We start from the raw sequence: 15,711 nt of genomic DNA, 5'->3' as shown, positions 1-15,711 counted from the left end.
ACCACAGGACTTCTTTATAGGGAATAGTGTAAGCAACTGAAAATTTCCCTATTCCAAGTTCCTACAGGCTATGTATTCACTTTATTCTTTAAAAATAATGCATAATTCATAACAACGCTTTCAAATCTGCTTTAATCTGCATTTATGAGATGAAGTATATGCAGCTGTGAACAGTCTTTCATTTAGCTTCAAAATAATCTGGCATTAAGCAATAGTTTGCAGGGGCTTATTAACAGAAGTTACAGATGATTTTGATCAGTTTGTTTGTCTGTTTATTACACATTATTTTTTTACTCCTGTAGTGTGTTATTTTCTTCTTTCTTTCTTCTGCACCAGGTGCAGAATTAAATCAAACGGCGCATGCTATAAATACTTTTTTTTAATTAAAAAAAAAATATATCTGCTTGCCTTCCTTCATTATTCTTTCTTCCCAAGTCAGCAGTGCCGTATTTAAACAAGTTTGGTCTGGTTAAAATCTTCCACTGTGAGCTTTGCAGCATAGACTGTCTGCAGTGCTTCTTCATGTCATGCTAGTGCAGTGTGAGAGTAATTCATGGCTGAACACTCTTGGTGTAACTTTACACCAGAATTCACAGGCCTTTTGTTTGTTGTGGTTTTGAACAGCAGTGGGAAGACAACAAAACCAACGTTCCGATAATTTATTCCTTGGTTCTGAAGAAATGACAAAACATCTGAGCTCTGGGGAGAATGAGATTAGATTTTTATTTTTAAAGGCACAGGAATAGATGAAGAAGACTGCTAGTGATAAGTATGTTATACTACAATCAAAGGTTTTCATCGGGAGAGAGGAAATCCTTAAAAGACTAAAATCAGTTAGTAAGGTGATTCTCCACCCTACTGAACATTATTTGATTACTATTTACAATATCCTTTCCCCACATCTAAGTGCATCTAAGAAGTGATGGGGTTTAAGGCTTTATCCATGGATACCCATGAAAATAATTTTGACCATTCCTGATGTTCAGAAGACAGAACACATTCTGGGGAAATACCTTATGCTCTCCCCTCTCCTCCTAAACCTTTGCTGAGACTGAACCTCCTGTGCTACGTTTCCAGCAAAAATACCACTGCAAGGTTTTCCTAGCCAAAACCATAGAATAACACCGTTGTCTTCAGCACTGCAGCTTTACCTCTGTTGTGTCTTTGAAAAGTGACATTCTCATTTAATTGGACTGATATTTGCACGTACTGTGTGCTTTTTACCAGTAATGTTCTTTCCTATTATGACTGGATGAAAATCGTCCACGAATTTTCCACGGTTTCTCAGTGGAAAAAAGGATTTCTGATTTGGTAGGGTTTTTTTTTGGTTTGTTTTTTTTTTAAATCCTGCTGCTCATGAAAACATTCCAGTATCAAACTGCAGAAGTTCACAGAGGGAAGCTCTTGGCAAGTGCCTGAGTTTTACCTTCAATAACCATTTTCATCTTCCTGCTGGCTGGGCTTCCCAACCCGACTTCATGGCTCAGCTCAGCCTGGAGACCACCAGAACCTCTTCCCCAAGAAGAAAGAGCAAAGTGAAGATCCACAAATGAAACCCAAGTTGTCTTTAGGGAGAGAAATGTGAAAGTTCAGCCTCTCAGCTAAAAACGCTATGTGGAACACTGAAAAAGATTGCTTTGGAGTTTTCCAGCCCAAACTGGAGATTTTCACTGCAGAGAAATGGGGAAGCAGAGAGGCACGCCCTGTCCTGCTCCCACCTAATCATCTCACAGGTAATATCACTTTTTATTTCCAGCAGCACTGCTAAACAAAGGCAGTTTGGGGAGAAAGAATGAAAAGTTTCTTCATTTTGGCCCATCACCTCCAGAAAAGCCTGATAAATCTATCTATGCATTCTGCAATCATCAGTGTAAATGTTAGTCCCATACCTTTGAGAAAACACGTATCTGTTCCATAGATTAACCTGTTCAGGAAAAGATATCTTTACCTGTCCTCTCAAGGGACAGATTAAGGGCACTGCAGAGGCAACTAACAAACTTTTCATTCATAAACCAAGCCTTTGTGAGACAGGTTAAAGAGAAATAATGCAGACACTAGCCCCAAGCCTGATTTGGGGGTATTTTTTTGGAGACTTTTCAAGGCAGAACACCAGTAGGGAATGCCTACAAGAGCTACCCTGTTTCTGTGACCAGGACTTAGCCAGGACATCACAGTAATGTTAAATCTTTAATCTGTGTACACAGATGAGCCTGGTTTGGACACCCACATGTGGTTTCCGCACTTCTCACACCTCATTTTGGGGAAGAGACAGAAACTTTTGAGTTATGCTCTTCAAATCTCCTGCTTTGGGGACTTCCACAAGGACTAGTAGTCACTGGAGTTCTGAGCTGGAAATAACTACTGCTTGGCCGTTCTGTGGCTGAGTAAAGGGAATTTTGTCTCCTTTCCCCTGGCACAGAGCCCCTGAGCTGGGCATGGACTGGCCCCGTGGCTCTCAGGCGTGACACAGCCTGCAGTGAGCTCCAAGCAGGCAGCAGCTCTGGCCTGGGAGGTCTGGCTGCTTCCCATTGCTCATTCCTGATCAGTTTTGCTCTGCTCTGCTTTCCCCATCAGATGGGTTTGTAATTCACATCAGCTGACTCAAGCAAACTTCACCGTTGTGTTCCCCACACTCACTCACACGCCTGAGACGATGGAGAGAAACCAAGTGGGGAAAGCTCAGTCACTAGTGCAGATCTAGATTACATCTAGGCGCTTGTGCTGGGAACATTATTGCCTTCTTCAGCACTTTGGAGAGTTTCATCATTGCTTCCTTCTGATGAACGTGATATGGTCAATTTCCAAGGTAGAGAGCAGTGATTCCATTGGAATACACTACAGCATGACAGGGAATTAAAGTAAGGCTTATATTTTTCAAGTGCACATTTGGTCTTGGGTTTCGTTTTTTTTTTTTTTTCCCTTTGTATTTTCTCCTAGAAAGTTTTCTCCCATCTCACAGCCTGTGTGCAACTGATTTTTATCTGATTTTCCAACCTTTGCTTCATCAGCAATACTGAGTAAAGCATCAAATTTCTTTACTGCTCTGTCTGGACCACAGACATTGATAATGATCTCTTCTTGTGAAGATATCTCTTGCAGGGCAGCTGTTCTCCTTCACTGTGAAATCTGCCATGAATTCCTACCCAGCTGCATCCACTGGATGATTAATAATGTTTGATGCCTGGCCATGGAACCCACACCTTGGACATATACCCCTCTCACCATCTTTTTTCTCTTTCACACTCTTTGGACAGCAATAACAAAAAATGTTTTACAGTCTCTTGTGTCATTTACCTTACACTCTTGCTTTTCAAATAAAAGTATTGTCCATGTTCTTCTTTCCTCTGCTCCTTCTGTCCACCTCTCTGCTGGATTTGGGGTGGAGAATTTGGTTTGGAACTTTCTGCCATTCTCAGTCAGGGCTTTAAGTCCATTAAATGATATTTTTTACATTTTTGTCATTGCATATCCTTGTTTCAAACCACTCTTGACGGCTGTCAGCCCAGACAGTTTTCCTTTTTGGTGACTTTTCTATCAACAAGATGAATATGCAGTGGGAGCCTGGTACAGCCACTATCATACAGTTCGGAGGGATTAAAACCTGTCCATTAACACTTCACATTCAATGTTTTCACTAAAGCCCCCCTTCTCTGGGGCTAAATGCCAAATGAAAAGGTGGACTTTCATCTGCTGCATGTTCACAGTTAGGAAAGAGAAGCTTGGAACATGAAGGTTATTGTAGGAGTATAAAGACTGTGATTTTAGTTCAAACTTTGGAGTTGAAATCTCTGTTTCTGAAGGCATCTGACAACACCTTTGTCCTTGACAGAGGTTTCTGGAGGTCACCTGGCAACCCAAGAACAGCAAATGCTTGTCTGTGACTGTTCCTGACGCTGGTGCCTGAGGACCTCAAAGAAAAAAAATATCAAGGTGTGTAAATAAATTGCAGGAGCCAAAGGTTTAGATTAAAAAAACATTGTACAATATAATAAAGCCTTTCTCTTATGAGTGACAGGGCCCTTTCACACTTTATCCTCCTGAACTCCTGCTAAAAAGAGTAGCTGGGCCTCAGAAACATATTGTGTACTTCCCTTCCCTTCACTTCCCTTGTTCTTTATTAATGAAAATATTTAGATAAAAACGGGGTCCTTATTTCCTAACAGTTCATCCGCCTCGCCTGTTTATTCTCTACCTGGTGTCACAGTCCTCTGAGTTTTGGCAGTGAAATAATTTCCATAGCAGTCCTGCTGGGATGTCACAAGCAGAGGATTAGGATTTCAGATTCTTAATAAGAAAAAGGAAAAACGAATACTTAAACAAAGACTCCATCCTCAAGTAAATATCCTCAATAATGTACAATAAGGAAAGAAAAACAGGGGAAATGTCTAATATCCATGCAGAGCTGTACAAGAACAGTTTAGCTTTTGCAAACTTTTCCACAAACTCCCAGATGGGCTTCAGGAATGCCATTGCCTTTTGTCTTCGCACTCTGCTAGAAATCTGCCTCTCTATTTTTTTTGGGCAGAAGAAAGCGCTTGGCAAAGTTTCAGACTGGATTGAATAAAATTTTAATGACCTCTTTCGCACAGCTAAATGGCAGGATCCCACCTTAAATAAAGGCCTGGATTCCCAAAACAAACAGAGAGAATTCCTGTCGGATGGAGGCAGAGCAAGGTAGGTATGAGGTGGGCTGGGGAGAGCCAGGCTGTGCTGCTGGTGGTCGTATTGAGGGCCTGGGGCTGTGGAAAAACATCAGATGTGGTTCTGAGAAGTCCCTCAGTAGTTTTTTTTTTTTTTTTGGGTTATTGTCACTTGCATGGTGGATCACACCTAAAGAGGGAGGTGGGCTAGCCAAGCACAGAAATAACTGAGCTCGTAAGATTTTAATTTCAAGCACCATGAAGCCTTCCAAAGCAATTAGAGTTTGAAACCATGAACACAAACCTCCAGGTACAGCTTACCTACCTTGGAAGCAAGTTAAAATAATCACTAGGAGCCAGGTTGTGACATCAAGATTCCCATGAGGAATTCTTGTTTATTCTCCAAGTAAATCTCTTTGAAACCCATCATGTTTAGAACAGCAAAATCTGCTGTAAAATAACTACTAGCGAATGGCCATGTGGCAAAAAAAAAAACAGAATCCTATGAAAAATTATGCTTCCACATCTAAGCTGTCTAACAGAGTTACTAAAATAAGGCTTTAAGTGTATTTTTACTGTTACCAGAATAATATTTCAGTGATGGCTCTCCAAGTCACAGCATTCCAAGTCTTCATGGGATGGTACAACTACAGTCCTCAAAAAACCTTCATTTTCTTCTGAGATGAAATCCTACTGACATAAACCCCAAAATTCTGAGACCTTAAAAAAAAAGAATGTGCTGTTTTCCATGGAACATGTTCCACTGCAATTCTGCAGATCCTGCAGGCAGGTAATTTCACTCTCTGGCTAAAAGAAACAGCACAGTTAAAAAAAAAAAGACAGGTATTTTAAACGTTATATTTTGTTTTCCAACAATGACAATGCCTTAGGTTAAACACTTCTCTCAAAAGCACTGGGTTGCTTACCTATGTGTCTCTGAGTAAGTCCTAAATTCCTGAAAATACAGCCCAGAAATAAAAAGTGGCCCTTGAGTACACTGGATAAAAGGTCTGCTATGCTCTAGTTCCAGCAGGTTTTCAGGACTGAATTTGCATTTTGTGTGTGTTACATGGACCAATTAGTAATACTCTGATGAGTTTTCTTTTACGTGCCTGTAGCAAGACATTGTGTAATTTGTTCAAAGTGTGGCTTCATTTGCACATGCAGTCATTACAGCTGTGTTTGCAAATGAAGCATGTATTCCTGCACACACGTGGGATAACCATAGACATGTCTTTCTTTTACTGTTTGGGCTAAATTTATATTTTCAGGTCAGCATTTATCCAGTTTGCATAAGTCTTCCTTCTAGATGGGAACAACTGTAGGCTGCAAAGTAATAACCTACCCCAGAAAATTAGTTTGCTGGCAATTTTACATCTCCATCTCTACACCAAGTTGTAGAATATTGTGATGTCAAAATCACTTTCCATTGCAAGTGCATTTCCTGGTGGCTGGAGTGCAAAGCTCTCCACAGCTGAGCTATTCCCTCAGGCATTTCACCTATTGTCTAATCAGCCTCACATTTCCACAGCTTTTGGGGTAGATTTCTGGCTGACACCGAATTCTGCTGGTCTAAGTGGATTTGATATGGGTTTTACTACAAGTTGAAAGCTACTCCCTTTTCCCCTACCCTATGCTAATCATTACACATACACACACAGACAGCCAAGAAAATCAGGAAAATGAGAATTTAATGCCAGAGGGGGCATTTAGGCATGTAGATGTATTCCTTTGGGTGGGGTGTTTTCTGGGTTTGGGTTGTTGTGGGGTTTTGGGGTTTTTTTCTTTTTTTTTTTTCCTCTTTTTTTCTTTTTTTTCTGGGTTTGGGTTGTTGTGGGGTTTTGGTTTTTTTTTTCTTGTTTTTTTTTTCTTCTTTTACAAGAAATTGTGAGAAATTAATTTATTGCTGTGTTCAAAGGCAAGAGGAGAAATGAAAGGTGGGGTGAATAAGCAACTCCAAATTGTTTTCCCCTGAGTGGAAACAATCTGTCACCTGTAGATCAATTGCACGTTGGCAAGTGGTGGCAGGTCCCAACTGCAGGTATGTGGCCTTAAATAATGGTCTGAAAACACTCTGTGCAGGCACCCAGAGTGGATGAATTGTGTCACCTGTGCTCTCTCAGGGCTTTCAGGTGCATGACCACCACTCATGCATTACTCAAAGCATGCTGAGAAATCCCTGGTGTGAAAAAAACTCTTTGGGTTTTCTTTACCAGGGGAAATTTGGTAAGGAACTTGAGAGTTTTTGGTTTTTTTTTTTTGTTCACAGCATCCAAATCCAAGCATCAGTAAACACTTCAAAGCCCCCAGCCCTTCCAGAATCAGTCCTGGGAAACAGGATGTGGGATTTAGCATGCTGAGTACTGAAAAAAAAACCCACCACTTTTATGTAGACAACGTTGAAATAACAGGAAAGCCAACTTCTCATGGAGCCAAGGATCCCTGAGGACTTTAAACAGGAATTGTCTTTCTGCAGTCGCACATCTGCAGGTGCAGATGGAAACATCTTTGAGCAGGAGTCACAGAGCAGACTTTTCTCAACTGTGGGTGATGGAAAAATATGTGTTTTGAAAGTCAGAGCAACTCCCATAGGATTTTAGGGTGTTCCTGTTTTAGGCTGGATAACCTGCTACCACAAAATCCTGTCCAATTCAGGATTCATTTAATTCTTGTTCCTGAAAGACTGGGCTTCAATAGTACTGCTTGTCTCTGTGGGGCTGAGGGCTATGGGGACAACAAAATCATTTTAAGATCCCTTTGTAGGTGTGTAAGGACCAGGGAATGCAGCTGCTGCAAGGATAATATTGCTACACCTTTTTAAAAATACATTATGAAAAAAACTAGGCATTCCACAGCCTTGTAATGGTAATATGCACCCTGAACTGAACTTTTTCTGCAGCTTCCACCAAGGAAGCACACTGAGAAGTGTGCAGAGAGCAGGAGTTTCTGTTTGGAAACTAAAATGGAGTTGTTACACAGGAAAAAGTATGGAAATTCTTTATTTTCTGACTGGAGAGTTAATCCCTGGATGGCCAAAGGAGCTGGATTTAGACTAGGCATTACAGTAGCAGCCTCTCTGACAGCTCATTTTGGAACCTTGTTTTTTGGTTGGGTTTTTTTTTTTGTGTTGTTTTAATTTTTTTGTTTGTTTATTTTTAGTGGTTTTTTTGTTTGTTTTTGTTGTTGTTTTGTGGTTTTTGTTTTGTTTTGTGGAATTTTTTTGTTTTGGGTTTTTTTTTTTTGTTTGTTTGTTTTGCTTTGTTTTTTTAGTTGACAAGGATTAAAGAGAGACAAAGCAAAGCCAGGACCTGGGAGAAGATAATTTATCTGGTGAGGGGACAGTGATGCTGTGATTTCTGACACTGCTGGACTTTTTTTTTAATCAGGAAACTCCTCCTGCCCTCTCATCTCCAGTGATTGCACTGGAAATACAGCACCCCCTCTGTAGTGGCTGGGTGGCTTTCATGTCTTTTTCCCTGCTCATTACTCATTTCTTCTGTGAACCATGACCATAATTTTGTTCTAGGCATATTTGGGGGTTAAAAAAAAAAAAAAGGTATTTGTGTTCTAAAAATCACAGCTTTACAGAGTCAGGTTTACTCTTTTTTATTTTAGGAGAAGAAAATTTTTGGGTAGGGGGTTTTTTGGTTTTTTTGTTTGGCTGCTTTTTATGGGAGATTTTTTTGTTTAGATGAATGAAAGATAATCAGGGTTCTTACCTTTTTAGGACTCACTGAGGTCCTTTCATGGACCCCAAGTTAATTTCTAGGACACACAACTACTATTTTACTTTCAAGCTTTTCTCAAAATGCACTGCATTTCTCAAATGCATTGCAACAAATCAACCAATTTATTATCTTTATCATAGGAAATTAATGGCTCCTCATTTGCAGCCTCAAACTTTCCTGAAAAAGCATTGGATAATTTGTGGATCAATATGACACACTTGTAATCCATTTAATGGAATATTTTCATGAAACAGATACATATGAGATAAATATTTCTACAAAAATATTTTCTGTTGTTTTCCTTAGCACAGACAATGAAATGTTTCAGCACTGTGCTGAAGAAGAATTAGAAAAAAAAAAATTGAAATTTTTTGTTTTCATTTATCAAGATTGAAGGAAAATCAAAATGATAGAAATAACTTTTCAATTTGTCATGTATGTTTTCTTTTAAATTATCATTTGTAGAATATGCTTCTTTAGGGCTTATGGGATGCATCTGGATGCAAATCTCATCTGCTGAGCTCAGGGGTAATTTTATTTTTGTAGGAACAGGATCTGCTGCTACTCAGAGGAGAGACATTGTGAGAGAGAGCTGGCTGGGACTTCTGCTGTGTTCAAGCATTTCAGCTAAAAAGATATTTCAACTAAAAAGATATTAAAGACACTACAAACTTTGTAGCTTGGAATTTTATTGGGAGTTTTCTTATTTGTGTGGTTAATAGTTGCTTGTTTAATGTACTGTAATTGTTCAGTTTTTCTTCTGCATTACTCTGCAATAAAGTGAAATTATTAAATGTGGCCAATATTAAAAATCCTTGAAATACGAACAGTAATTCATAGCATGCAACTTTCCCTTACACATAGAAGATTTAAAAAAACTGAAAGAAAAAAGTCTTTATGCATGTTCAATTATTATTTTTTTCTGTTGAAAGTTTTATATGGATCTATCCAGATTGGGGCCTTCTAAGACATTGTAATTTTTTGCTTTCACAAGTAAAAAAATTAATGTATTAAGAACTGAACTTAAGATTAGAATGCCAGTGGGGTTTGGTGAGTTACCCATATATCCAAATACCAGTAAATCAAAGGTTTCACAGTGTGATAAGAACAAAAATTTGATGCCTTTAATAACAAAAAATTTTGCACTATAGGAATAAATCAGGAGCTAGCAAGAATACTAGACCTCTAAAGATATTATTTTTTTTTTAAAAAGGGCAGTGTGTCTATCAGTAATTTTCTTCAGAGTTGCCTACAGCACTGAATTTTTTCAAGTGTTTATTAAATTTTAAATGCATTTTTAAAATTCATTTAATATATTAAACATTTTAAGTGTTTATTAAATCTGGTCTGGAGGGACTGCTGAAGTTAGTAATGAATTAAGCTAGAGGAGGTGAAAATGACCTCTGCGAGCTGATCAAGCTGTTTTGGGGGGGTTCAAACACTTGTTTAACACTGCTGGCAACCCAAATGAAACACCAAATATTGCTTTAGCATCAACAGCAGACATGCAAGAGTTTGTCACACACTTCTTTGCTTCCTGAGCACTGTGAATTTGTGCTAGAAAGAGAATTCCTTATATATTGCCCTTTAATCTGGACTCCAACCTTTTCTTTTTCTTCATGTTTGCATTCTAATATCTTCAGTGAAAAACTGTTTTTATCTTGTAACTCCCAGGTGCTCTAATAATGCAAATAACAATATAGTGAAGGAATACCAGGAGCAGTAATTCTCTATTTTGTCTTAAAAGAGGGGGAAAGGGACCAAAGGCTGGAAAAAAAACCAGCTTTAGCACACCAGACCACTTAAGGAAGATGGAGAAAGGCATTTTGCAAGGGCTGTAGCAACAGGAACAGGGGCACAGTTCCAAGCTGAGATATTGAGGCTGGGTGTGGGGAGTGCATTCTGTGTGATGGGGGTGGTGGGACGCTGGGACAAGATTCTAGGGAAGCCGTGGATGCTCCATCACTGGATGGGCTCCGTGTCAGGTTGGAGTGGCCTTTCATGGGCTGGTGAGGAACATCCCTGCCCGTGCTGGTGGGGGTGGACCAGATGATCTCCAAAAACCCCCTCTAAACGAAGCCACTCCATAAACTAAGCCATAACATAAATTAAGTTTATTTTCCCATGACAGCTCTCTGATTCTCCATTCACAAGGTCCCAACCCCCTCTGGGAAAATGCCTTGACCTGGAAAGTCTCAGGTGAGTTACTGCTGCTGAGTAAACAAGGTGGTTTGCCAGACCATGCTGCATGGAGGTTCATTCTTTATTTAATCCATTGATTGTCTGAATTGTCTGAATCCTGAATTGTCTGTTTCAGGAGGCTGAAACAATCAGGTGCTCACCATGGAACAATACAAACATTGAGTACATTTCCAGAGTAAAACACCCCCTGAGGTTTCCTTGCCTTTTAACAAAACTTATCACAGACCTCAAAATAAAATAAAATATTTATTGACTTTTTTTCCCCCTGGCCCCAAAGAATGCTGAATTGCACAGGTGAAATAAAACATGTATTTGACTTTGAGGTTGTAGTGAAACACGACATTACTGCAGCCTTTTTTACAGTTGTTGCTAAGAGGGGAAATTGCACACAAAGAAGAAAGCTTCTAGAACAGTTTATTGCTACACAAATTTAATTCTATGTAAACAGGAAATGTTTGCCACATAGGGGCAGTGGCATGTTTATATGTTTACTACAAAAGGCTCGGTGCATATGGAAGGACACAGATATACAGCTTGGGGAAAGCCAGTTCCTTCTGGCAGGCCTGGAGCTTTCTAGGAGGAGATTTTACAGCACTGACCTCTATTTATGGTCTTTTGCCTTGTATCCTGTGTGGTGAAATGAAACGTTCAGCATTTCTTATCTAAAGCTCTGCTTCAATGATTATGTTAGAAATAAAATTTTACATAGACATATAAATTGCTTGTGCAATTTATATGTCTTTATTGAGTTTCCCACTGAAGCCAATTTAAAGTGTAGATAGATGGAGCTTTTTTCAGTTGGTATTAAAGAAACCCAAAGCATTACTGAACCATATTGTTAAATGGTGAAGTCTACCATAATTGAATTATAGAAGTAATTGTATATAGAAATATAGGAGTAAAATATCTGAGGGAAACTGCATTTCTGCAGAGAGTTGAAGATCTGTCCCTTATTTCCAAGTGACTATTGTAATAGCCTGTGACTTCAAAAATGGGTTGTAATCTGGATTATGTTTTCTTCTTCTCATTGTTGTGGTTTTCTGGCTTTAAGCTCCCCTGAGTATTTGCATTTCTGCTCTAGGTATGTGAAACCTGTGCCTAGTTCAAATATATCAGCACTGTTGTGGATTATCCTGTCCTGTCCTGGCTGAAACAAACTCTGATCTCACATTGATGTGGCAGGCTCATGGGACACTTCAATGTGGCACTGACTCGTTCCACGAGATTCACAGCATTCTTGTGCTCTGAAGAGCCTCCAAGCCAGAACTGGTTTCTTCACTTTATTTATTTATTTATTTATTTATTTATTTATTTATTTATTTATTTTTTAGGCAACAGACTTGTTTTAAAACAAGCAGAGTAGTCAAAACTTTAGAAATCCCAAACACCAACCCATAAAAGAAATCACAAAACCTGCTATGATAGGCACCAACCATCAAGGTGGCAGCTAAAAAATTGTGTTACCCTCACTGATTTAGGTGTTTAAATCCCTTTAAAAATCTGGCTTCCAGTCATGTGTATTGTACTTAGACATCAGAACACTGGCAGGGATTCTTTTACAATTTATGTTTTGTTTCTGGAGTTTTTTTGAGTGCATTATTTCTGTGAACGCTATACTGACTGCATTTCATATGCTTTCCTTCCTGCTGGGCTTCATCTTTTTGTTCCTTAACTTTCCTCTAGGAAAAGAGTATGAAAAAAAAAAACCCATTTGGATATTGGGTTTGATGAGCTTCACATTTTTCAATGTTTAAGAAGCCAATAAATCATCAAATATTCAGCCTCATTCTATGGTAGGCTTTAAATGTTCAGTATCTGTTCCAAATTCCTCTCTCTCAGTATCATCATAATTGTCAGCTGTTTGCAGCAGTGATAACAATCTGTTTGCACATAAAAATTATGGATAAAAGATAATAAGAAATCTTCAGACACAGCTGCTCTAGGTTTTACCTGAAGGATTCCAGCAGGAACCCACACTTGTCAGCTTCAGTTGCAGGTCTTTAACCTGGGTTGTGGTTTTTTTTGTTGTTGGTGGTGGTTTTTTTTTGTTTTGTTTTGTTTTTGTTTTTTTTTTTAACATTTCTAGAAATATGAGTAGCAAAGTGACCAGAGGAAAAGGAAATTTCTCACTTATGCCAAGTGAAATGGAACAGACCTTTTTTTTTAAAGTTTATTTCAAAGGAAAGCCTGCCAGAATAGGTCTGTAGAGATCTCAGACTGGTCAGGGAGGGACACTAGGTTTTGTTTCCTTTTGCTGTCATCTACTCTGGCTTCACTGTAACTTTAGAAGAGAAAGCAACTGGAACAAACTTCAGAGGAAAGAGAAAAGAAGATGCAGCAGCTGGTAGCAGATTTGGAGTCCAAGGCTCTTCTCCTTGCTAAAATATCTCAGAAATATTTATCAGATGTACCAAATGGTAATAATGTCAGGATAAATCTCACTGAAACTTCTGGGAAATGGAGGTTTCTTAAATGAAAGTACCCAATTTATAATTCTATATCGCATCAAGCCAGATAATGTCTACAGAGTTTTCAGAAGCAAAATATGCAACAGTAATTGCATGCTGCATTCAGCAATAAACAGAAGTCCTTATGCTTAATTGTATCACTTAGAAATAGAAAATAGAAAATAGAAATAGAAAATGGGCAAATTTCAAAGCCAAATCAGGAAGCTGAGGCTTAGTGATAAGTTTATTCATACAATTAGCAAGGTATGAATAACCTTGGGTGAGGGAGACGTGGTATCAGTTAAACTGGAAAAAATTCAGCCACCACACTCATTAGGGAAAGCACTGGAAAATAAACAGAAATTCTGGAGTTCAAAGTTACTAAGCAACTGCCTTAAAGGAAGAAATATTAGACTATGCATTTATCTTTCTTTGTCCTACTTATTGAATTCACTGCAAAATTATTGCTAATCAATAAACTAACCTGGGAAATTTCTTAGCTATTATCTCAATTTTATTCCCAGTGCTTTTTATTTGCCTGGAATGCATTTCATTAACATTCTGTAAATGTTTATGACACTAAAAAAAGACAGTTTAGGCAAACTGTGGTGTGGTAATTCCAGTCAAGTGGGCAAATTCCCTAAGGATGTGAAGACTAGAAAATTGCATGAGAAGCACAAGATCTGTACTTTATCTCTGTAGCTGGCTAAAAAAAGGAAGTGGAAATACCAATGACTGCTCTACCTCGCTCAGACAGCATGGTGGGAGTAATTCTTGGGGAGGGAGAAGATTTTTTAAAAGAGAAATTTCAATAAATCCAGAACCACGCTGTGTCTGACCCCTGTGCAGAACGCCACTGAGATGACCAAGAGCCCCAAAAATGTGATGGATTGGTCAGAGCTGCTGTCTAAGCTCTTTTCTTCTTTTCCTCAGCTGATTAAATCCCACAGGATGGACAAGAGGTATGGTCCTGACCACAGCTCATCAGTAGCTCCAGGTGGAACAAAGGGGAGGATGTTTCTCCTTGCAAATCAAGGGGGTTTTTTGGTGGGCACAAGCAAAATTTTGATTTTTGTTTCCACCATTTCATGGCTGAGTATAAAACTTACTACAACATTCAAATCTCATTAATTCTCTGCAGTCTCTAAGGACAACTTTTATCTCCAGGAGTGCAATCCTTCCTCACGACAGCAGCTGTCTTTCTGCTGTATATTTAATTTAGACTCTCCCACAGACTCCACAGTCTCTCCTAGAGATTGAATTAGTGTCTCCCAACTCCTACTTGTGATCATACTTAAATCTTTTTTACTGATCTGTAAGTTTTTTAAGATCCATAACTTATTTAATCACACTGTTTGGTGAGGAAAATCCAGCTAGACTTTGTATCATTTTAGGACAGAAATTCAGTTGTGTGAAGAAGGACATGATGAGATATTAAAATATCACTGAATGGAGCCCATTCAAGTGACACTTTAATTTTGTCACATGCCATGAGATGATATATCCAATTGGCCCCCTCCGAATTTAGGAGGCTGCTGAGACTGTATAGCATTAAATTGAAGGTTGGCAGAAAAATGGTGTAATTGATTTTCCACTAAAGAAAACTGCTCTGACAGAAACTTGTTTGTTAAACAAATCATAACGCTTTTGTTTTTTCATAAAAATAAATGTTGAAAAATGTTTAAAAGTATCCAAAGGCCTGTTTTTATATTTTAAATGCATGTTTTACAGGTAATTTCAAAATAAATATTTGCTTTTGGATTTTCTTGCAGTGTTTCAAAGGGATTTGAATTCCAAATAAAATATTTTGCTTTTATTAAAGTAAAATAGTTATGTTGATTCACTTTTGTCTTTCCAGACATGTGAAAGTATTCATGAGCTTGAAAACCAATTTGCTGACAAGGCATAACTAAGATTATGGAATAAATGATGAATTAATATATAATAATATATAAGATCAAGATCAATAATCTCACATAAAGTAGTGAGTCACTTCAGTTAGTCAAAGAGCAAATACCCTGTAGCCATGTAAAATTTAGTAAATTCACAGTAAAGTAAGTTCAAAACAAATTTACTTTTACAGGAAAGTAAGAGCTATTTCAGAGTCTGTCCTTCTGGAGTGAAAAATTATCATTTTCAAAGCCAGCACCATCAGGCTATACTCAAATGGTGATAGTCACAAACGGCTGCAAGCTGCATCTTCATTCAGTGGGTCACAGAGACACAGAGCAGGTGAAATGTACAGCACAAAAAAACCTTTACATTCCTGTGTGTTTTACAGAGGCAAGCAAACGCTAAAATTCCAGTTTGACAGACACAAGGTGTGACTGCAGTGGGGCGGCACGGGCAGGCAGGCAGTGGTGGGGCTGGGAAAGAGCTCTGTGAGTGCTGGAACTCAAAATGTCCCTCAGACATTTTTGGAGGTTCCAGGCCTTGGTCAGAAGCATTTTAGACCCTGGCAGACAGCTGAAAAACAGCTGTGATTTTGAGTTTGAGCCATGGAATGAATTACCAACTTTGGAGGTGGAAAAAGCAGTCACAAAAGGTTAGATAGTATAGTAAAAGTAGTTACAAAAAAGAGGGGAAACTTTTTTAGTATTGTACAGGGAAGTTTTAACACTTGTACAGGGGGGCTTTTACTTTATACATGAGGGTCAGAAGTTCTAAGATGGAGGAAAGTGGGCTGATCCTGTT

The 15,711-nt window shown here is 38.6% G+C and overlaps 1 long non-coding RNA gene across 2 annotated transcripts in view; it reads left to right on the top strand.

The window, feature by feature from the left end:
* LOC146763572 (uncharacterized) overlaps window positions 1-11,304 on the top strand; it is a 69,006-nt gene extending 57,702 nt beyond the window's left edge. The window contains exons 3-5 of one of the 2 annotated variants that reach the window (XR_014951150.1): window positions 3,830-3,930; window positions 4,590-4,674; window positions 8,915-11,304. This is a non-coding gene — a long non-coding RNA (uncharacterized LOC146763572). Of the gene's footprint in view, window positions 1-3,829; window positions 3,931-4,589; window positions 6,431-8,914 lie in introns of those variants that run through there. The other variant, XR_014951149.1, reaches the window with a different exon arrangement.
* The last annotated feature ends 4,407 nt before the right edge of the window (window positions 11,305-15,711 follow it).

Source organism: Lonchura striata, chromosome Z (genome assembly GCF_050655825.1).
Source record: "Lonchura striata isolate lonStrDom1 chromosome Z, ASM5065582v1, whole genome shotgun sequence".
Classification (NCBI taxonomy): Eukaryota; Metazoa; Chordata; class Aves; order Passeriformes; family Estrildidae; genus Lonchura; species Lonchura striata.
This window is presented reverse-complemented; position numbering and strand designations above follow the sequence as displayed.